Genomic DNA, 6,690 nt, shown 5'->3' with positions numbered 1-6,690 from the left:
TTTTGCCACATTTATCAACTGACAGAACCACAAAGTACAGGTCCTACCGTCCTAGTTATGATATCAAAATTTATTTTACATACTTATAATTATTTGAGTATGTTGAATATGTTAATTTAATAAAAGCAATTCTTTCAATAGTTTTTTTTTTAATTTCACCTATATGTATTTACTATTTTATTGTTTTCACAAGAAGAATGAATGGTGTAATACCATAACTAAGGTCAGAGAAGAAATATCCAATTTTAAATTTGATGTGAATAGTGAATTTATAAGTAGTAAGAAATTCTATAAATCATTTCAATTCCATTTCACATCTGCTTCAGACTTCTGTATCCAGTTCACTAGTATACATAAATAATTAATCAACACATGTTTAATTTACTCCACATTACAGCTAACAAGTATATGCCAGGTATATATAAAGAGTTGTCAATCACGACACAACAAAAGTGCTAGCAAGAAATTTTGTTGTTGTTGTTGTTATTTTTCTTATACATATGTATATAGTATACATGTTTAATATGTATATTCATATATTTACATTTTATGCGAGAGGTACAATATGTCAGTGATTTTGCACCAGAAATTGCCTTCATTGGCAGGAATAAGAAATTTAATCAAGACTATTCCTATACATGTGTAATGGTTCTGGATCGGTTTTAGGTACAGTAGTTTATCTGTAAATTTGAGATCCAAGATTGGAACCCATGTCTTGTCATGTATTTTTTCTGCTCCTCTTATATTACACATGTACAGTTCATGTCTATATATCCAACATGAAAGAAGCTAACACAATACTGCATTATTTATTTATTTATTTCACATAATAGAATTTCACCTGATAACATAACCAGGTATATATACCTCTTTCACATTATGTGTATGACACATGTCCAAGAAAATTTTACACCATTATGATTAATTAATTGTTAGAGTACCAAAACTGAAAATGTTTTTGGTCACAGAATTTTCATTTCCTCTTGTACACACATGTTGAACACAAATTTGCTCCTGGAGTGGTTCCTAGTCGAATAATACTGTGAAGTGCCTGCAGCCATTCTGTAATATAAAATTGAGAACATACATGTACAGATGTGTATCATGTAGGCCTTTCATGTGCCAAAGAAATATAATTTGTTACTTTCATAAATTTTACAACAATATCAGTTCAGAAAAAAATAAGAGATAAACAAGTTTTCATTCTTTTCTTAATACCCTAATCTAGTATCATTTATATATTATAGATCTAAATCTGATAAATGAATGTGTGCACATTGTACATGTACTTGCAACTGTACTTGAACTGAATGTGTGGAGGGGCTGATGGGGATATGCAATGTACAATATGTTAGCTATAGAATAAATAAGTGTTTTAAACATGGTTAATATACTGCATTTGATAATTGTGTTTAGATAATGCAATAAAGATGTAAATATATTTACATTTACAATGTACCTTATTTACTGCCGTCAGTTGGAAGATCTTGCCACTTTGAATAACTTGTTAGCCTAAGATGAACAGTCAGTATTATAAGCTGGTAAGTACTAGGTACTTAGAAGAGGCAATTGCGTGATATCGATGTCAGACAAGGCTCATTTTCAGCAACTGTATCACCAAACACACTGTCGTAAATCATCAGCATGATCCTCAGTCAACATATACCAGGGCAGCTGTCCAGTTGACGAGTTTATAATCATGAGCTCGACCGTCCGACTGCAAGTTGGTCTGTCCGGTTAGTCACCAGTCAGTTTGCTTTTAATTAAAGTGATCAAAGTTCCATGATACACTAATTCTTGGTGTCTCGTGGTTGTCTTTCTTCTAGTGTTATATAACAAGTGCACTGAGTCTATATTATCCTGCTAAAGACGACTGAAAGACGTCAATCTCACCACACACATGAAAACTCGTCCGACATTGTTTACATTTCCGGTCATTGCGCCGATGTACGATATGTCGTAAAATGATACTATTCTTCACTAAAACTAAAAATAAACACTTTTGACTTCATGGAAACATCATATTTAGTTTATATTTTAACAATAAACACCAAAATAACAAAAAGATATTTAAAAAATGTTTTACGTCATAGTAATGTTGCTAAAGAGTTACGTCCCTTTACACGGATCTGTTCACGTCAAAAACCTCACCAGAAAAATACCTTAACTGCCGTAAGTTGGAAGATTACGCCAGCTTGGACATTTAGAAAATGTTCATCGTCTCTCACGCGCTATTTGATCAGTTTAACAAAGTTTATCCTAAATTTTCTTAGAGTTGTCTTTCTTCCATTGTGGATTTACACGTACATGTGGCATAACGCAGCCGTGATAAACAAATATCCATTTCGTCCTGAGATTTATTTGCTCCCGAACTAATATGATTCAAATTACAAAAATCATTATTGTAAAAATTTTGATGTTTGAGGTGAAACATTGATTTCATTTTTTCCGTTGCGGGATAATTGTCACTAGTAGGGACAAAACGCGTGGGGCGAAGCGAAGCATTTTCGGGACGAAACGTCTTCATGCATTGTTAACAACATTTTCGGGACGGAAAGTCTAGATACATTGTAAACAATTCAAGTGAAAATTTTCCAACCTAAGATCATTTGGATAGTGTATATGGTAAGGATATGAAAGCAGTTATCTACTTCTCCTATTTCAACATTACAGATACGCTTATTTCAGTAACTTTCATATTCAAAATTTGCTATTTAAAATTCCCGGTAAAATCAAAGTTGTTGAATACACTGCCGTTAGGAGCGCTAGTATCTGCGAGCAAGTTCTAAGCCAATCATATTGAGGAAATTGACTGAATGAGAATTTTGCAACCACGATCACAATGGCGAGGTGATCCTCGCCAAAAACCAACAAAACAAGGAAGATATGGAATGAAACAGTGCTTTAATACCAAACGTCCGAGTTTATATGCCTGTCCGAGATTACATGGATTGCCCCTAATACACGTTCACTATTTTACAATACAAGTTTCATTTTGGTGTCGACAGTGAAAACCAAGATGACTCGGCAACAACTCCTCATCTCATCGCACAAACGGTGGCGGCATCGATATTAATTATAGCAAAATAAAAATTCCAACGTTGGAAATATTGCAAGTACATTCATTATTTACATACACCAGTAAAATGCAATCTTGGTCACCTCAGCCAAAACACAGGGGCACGCAAATTATGACAGAAACGTTTATTAGTAATTTGATACGTATGTCATTTAAAAGTATTGGATAACTTTTGATATGCACGTGTGTATCATGATATTTCAAGTGGCTGCCCGCATTATTTTTTTGTGAAAAATGAATTATACGTATCTGTTATAAAATTAGGTTAGCTTTTTTATTGTCATTATTGTTATATATACTTATGTGATATTTAAACGAGAACACATATTTTACCTAAGAAGCCAATGATATATATAATGTAAGTATCGGTTAGCTTGTAATATAATAATAATAATACTTTATTTATTGAGGGTAGCATATTTAGCACGGAGCTAATCTTCCATATGGCCCACACTGTGTAAACACAAATTATATACCTGGTGGTTTTATGTTGTTTTCAGATGAGCCTTGACAAATCCTTCATATGTCCATACCAAAATCTGCACATCAATTAGAATTCAAACTTGAAATAATTACATTACAAACAGTCCAACCATATAAACGAAAACAGCCTTTAACAGATTCAGAAACGGGTAGATAGGGCGCTCCAGGGAGACAGAGCCAAAAAACTATACAAATTCTGTTCCCCTTCCCCCAGAGGATGTTTCTAGCCAAATTTGGTTATGCAGAACTGTTGACACATTTAAAAATTACCTCTATTTCCCCTATTGGGTCCTGCCCCTGGGGGGGGGGGGGGGGGGGGGGGGGGGCAGAGCAAAATTTATACAAACTTTGTTTGCCTTCCCCCATGGATGTTTCTGGCCAAATTTGTATACAATCCATGTAGAACTCTAATACTACTAGCAATTTAAAGGAAATGTTGACAGACAGACGGCGCGCCATGAGATAAGCTGAACACAAGGTGAGGTGTGCCAGGTGAGCTAATGTAATAAAGATATATACTGATGGTAAGTTGACATTCTCTTTATTGCCTCTAATTTGATTAAAACAGATTTATAACAATACTACACACATGCACATACAATAAGGCCTGTGGTGGTGATATCCTGAACACAAATGCACATCAATAGATCAACTGAATTACAAAAGTCCAATGAACAGTCAAAACGGTAGATGGGCGCTCCAGGGGACGACCAAAAAATATACAAATTCTGTTCCCTTCCCCAGGATGTTCAGCAAATTGGTTAGCAAACTGTTACACATTAAAAATTACCTCTATTCCCCTATTGGGTCTGCCCCTGGGGGGGGGGGGGGGGGGGGTCGGGGGTCAGAGCAAAATTTATACAAACTTGTTTGCCTTCCCCCATGGATGTTTCTGGCCAAATTTGTATACAATCCATGTAGAACTTAATACATAGAATTTAAAGAATGTACAGACAGACGCGCCCATGAAAGCTGAACACAAGTGAGTGGCAGGTGATATGTAATAAGATATATTGATGTAAGTTGACATTCTCTTTATTGCCTCTAATTTATTAAACAGATTTATAACATACTACACACATGCACATACAATAAGGCTGTGGTGATATCCTGAACACAGCGATTGGTCACTCAACACTTCAAAGTGATTGGTCAGACCTCTGGACACTTCACAGTGATTGGTCAGAACACTAGACACTTCATAGTGATTGGTCAGAACTCTGGACACTTCACAGTGATTGGTCAGACCTTGGGACACTTCACAGTGATTGGTTAGAACACTGGACACTTCACAGTGATTGGTCAGACTTTGGGACACTACCGGTACAGTGATTGGTTAGAACACTAGACACTTCAGTGATTGGTTAGAACACTGGACACTTCACAGAGATTGGTCAGACCTCGAGACACTTCACTGTGATTGGTCAGAACACTGGACACTTCCCAGTGATTGGTCAGACCTCGAGACACTTACTGTGATCGGTCAGACCTTGGGACAATTCACAGTGATTGGTCAGACCTTGGGACACTTCACAGTGATTGGTTAGAACACTGGACACTTCACAGTGATTGGTCAGACTTTGGGACACTACCGGTACACAGTGATTGGGTAGAACACTAGACACTTCACAGTGATTGGTTAGAACACTGGACACTTCCCAGTTTTGGTCAGACCTCGAGACACTTACTGTGATTGGTCAGGCCTTGGGACACTTCCCAGTGATTGGTCAGACCTCAGGACACTTCACTGTGATTGGTCAGACCTTGGGACACTTCACTGTGATTGGTCAGACCTTGGGACACTTCACAGTGATTGGTCAGACCTCTGGACACTTCACAATAATCGGTCAGAACAGTGGACACTTCACAGTGATTGGTAAGAACACTGGACACTTCACAGTGATTGGTCAGACCTCGGGACACTTCACTTTGATTGGTCAGAACACTAGACACTTCACAGTGATTGGTCAGACCTCAGGACACTTCACAGAGATTTGTCAAAACACTGGTCACTTCACAGTGACTGGTCAGACCTTAGGTCACTTCACACAAACTAGTCAGAGCTGTGGACACTTCACCGTCATTGGTCAGAAGTAACCCTGGAAACTTCACAGTGATTGGTCAGAACACTTGACACTTCAGTGATTGGTCAGAACTCGGGACACTTCACTGTGATTGGTCAGACCTCGGGACACTTCACCTTGATTGGTCAGAAGTAACACTGAGCACTTCACAGTAATTGGTCAGAGCACTAGACATTTCACAGTGATTGGTCAGAACCAATATTTAGAATATAAGCTATATATATAGTCTACATATAACTATATAGGCTATACATATTGTCTACATATATAAGACTCTAGTCTACATATAGTTATAGACTATACATGTAGTTGACATAAATAGATAGGCTTTACATGTAGTCTACATATAAATATATAGACTATACATGTAGTCTACATATAGATATATAGGCTTTACATATAGTCTACACATAAATATATAGACTATACATATAGTCTACATATAGATATATAGGTTATACATGTAGTCTACATATAAATATATAGGCTAAACATACAGTCAACATTATGTGGGCTATACATATAGAACTGCCAGATGAATGACCAATTCCTGTGAGTATCCGCTTACACTATACAGTTAGACAGCTCACTCATGGCTGCCCAGATTGGCCAGTTTTACCAGTAAACAAATAAACCAAGCTATTTCCAGGCACGTTTTTAACAGTAAACAAACCAAGCTATTTCCAGGCAAGTTTTTACCTGTTAACAAACCAATTAAGCTATTTCCAGGGATAGAAAAACAATATTTGAACTAAGAATTTTGATCAAAGTTTGTTTCTTATGGAATGTTCATTTTATAAACTGAATTACCGGTATATACAGAATTATGAAAAATATTTGTCCTGGCTGTTCTCAACTTCGCTAGTGAAACAGGGAGAAAGTATCCCATTGGCTAGTGAAGTTAGACTGTTCTTTAAAAAAAAATTTAAAGTGGCTTATCGCTATGTGAAGTCTTAACAAGAGGCCCAGAGGGCCTGAATCGCTCACCTGGTTTTTCTTTTGTTTTTTGTAATATCACAAAGACTCATACAATTAGAAAAATTA

General features: G+C 36.5%; 1 long non-coding RNA gene across 1 annotated transcript; it reads right to left on the bottom strand.

The window, feature by feature from the left end:
* Nucleotides 1-801: 801 nt before the first annotated feature.
* On the bottom strand, nt 802-4,171 carry LOC138307570 (uncharacterized). The gene is made up of 2 exons (XR_011206007.1): nt 1,460-4,171; nt 802-1,062 (listed from the first exon to the last, which is right to left on the bottom strand). It is a non-coding gene; the product is annotated as an uncharacterized lncRNA (long non-coding RNA).
* Between the last annotated feature and the right edge of the window lie 2,519 nt (nt 4,172-6,690).

The sequence above is a fragment of the Argopecten irradians genome, chromosome 14 (genome assembly GCF_041381155.1).
Source record: "Argopecten irradians isolate NY chromosome 14, Ai_NY, whole genome shotgun sequence".
Classification (NCBI taxonomy): Eukaryota; Metazoa; Mollusca; class Bivalvia; order Pectinida; family Pectinidae; genus Argopecten; species Argopecten irradians.
This window is presented reverse-complemented; position numbering and strand designations above follow the sequence as displayed.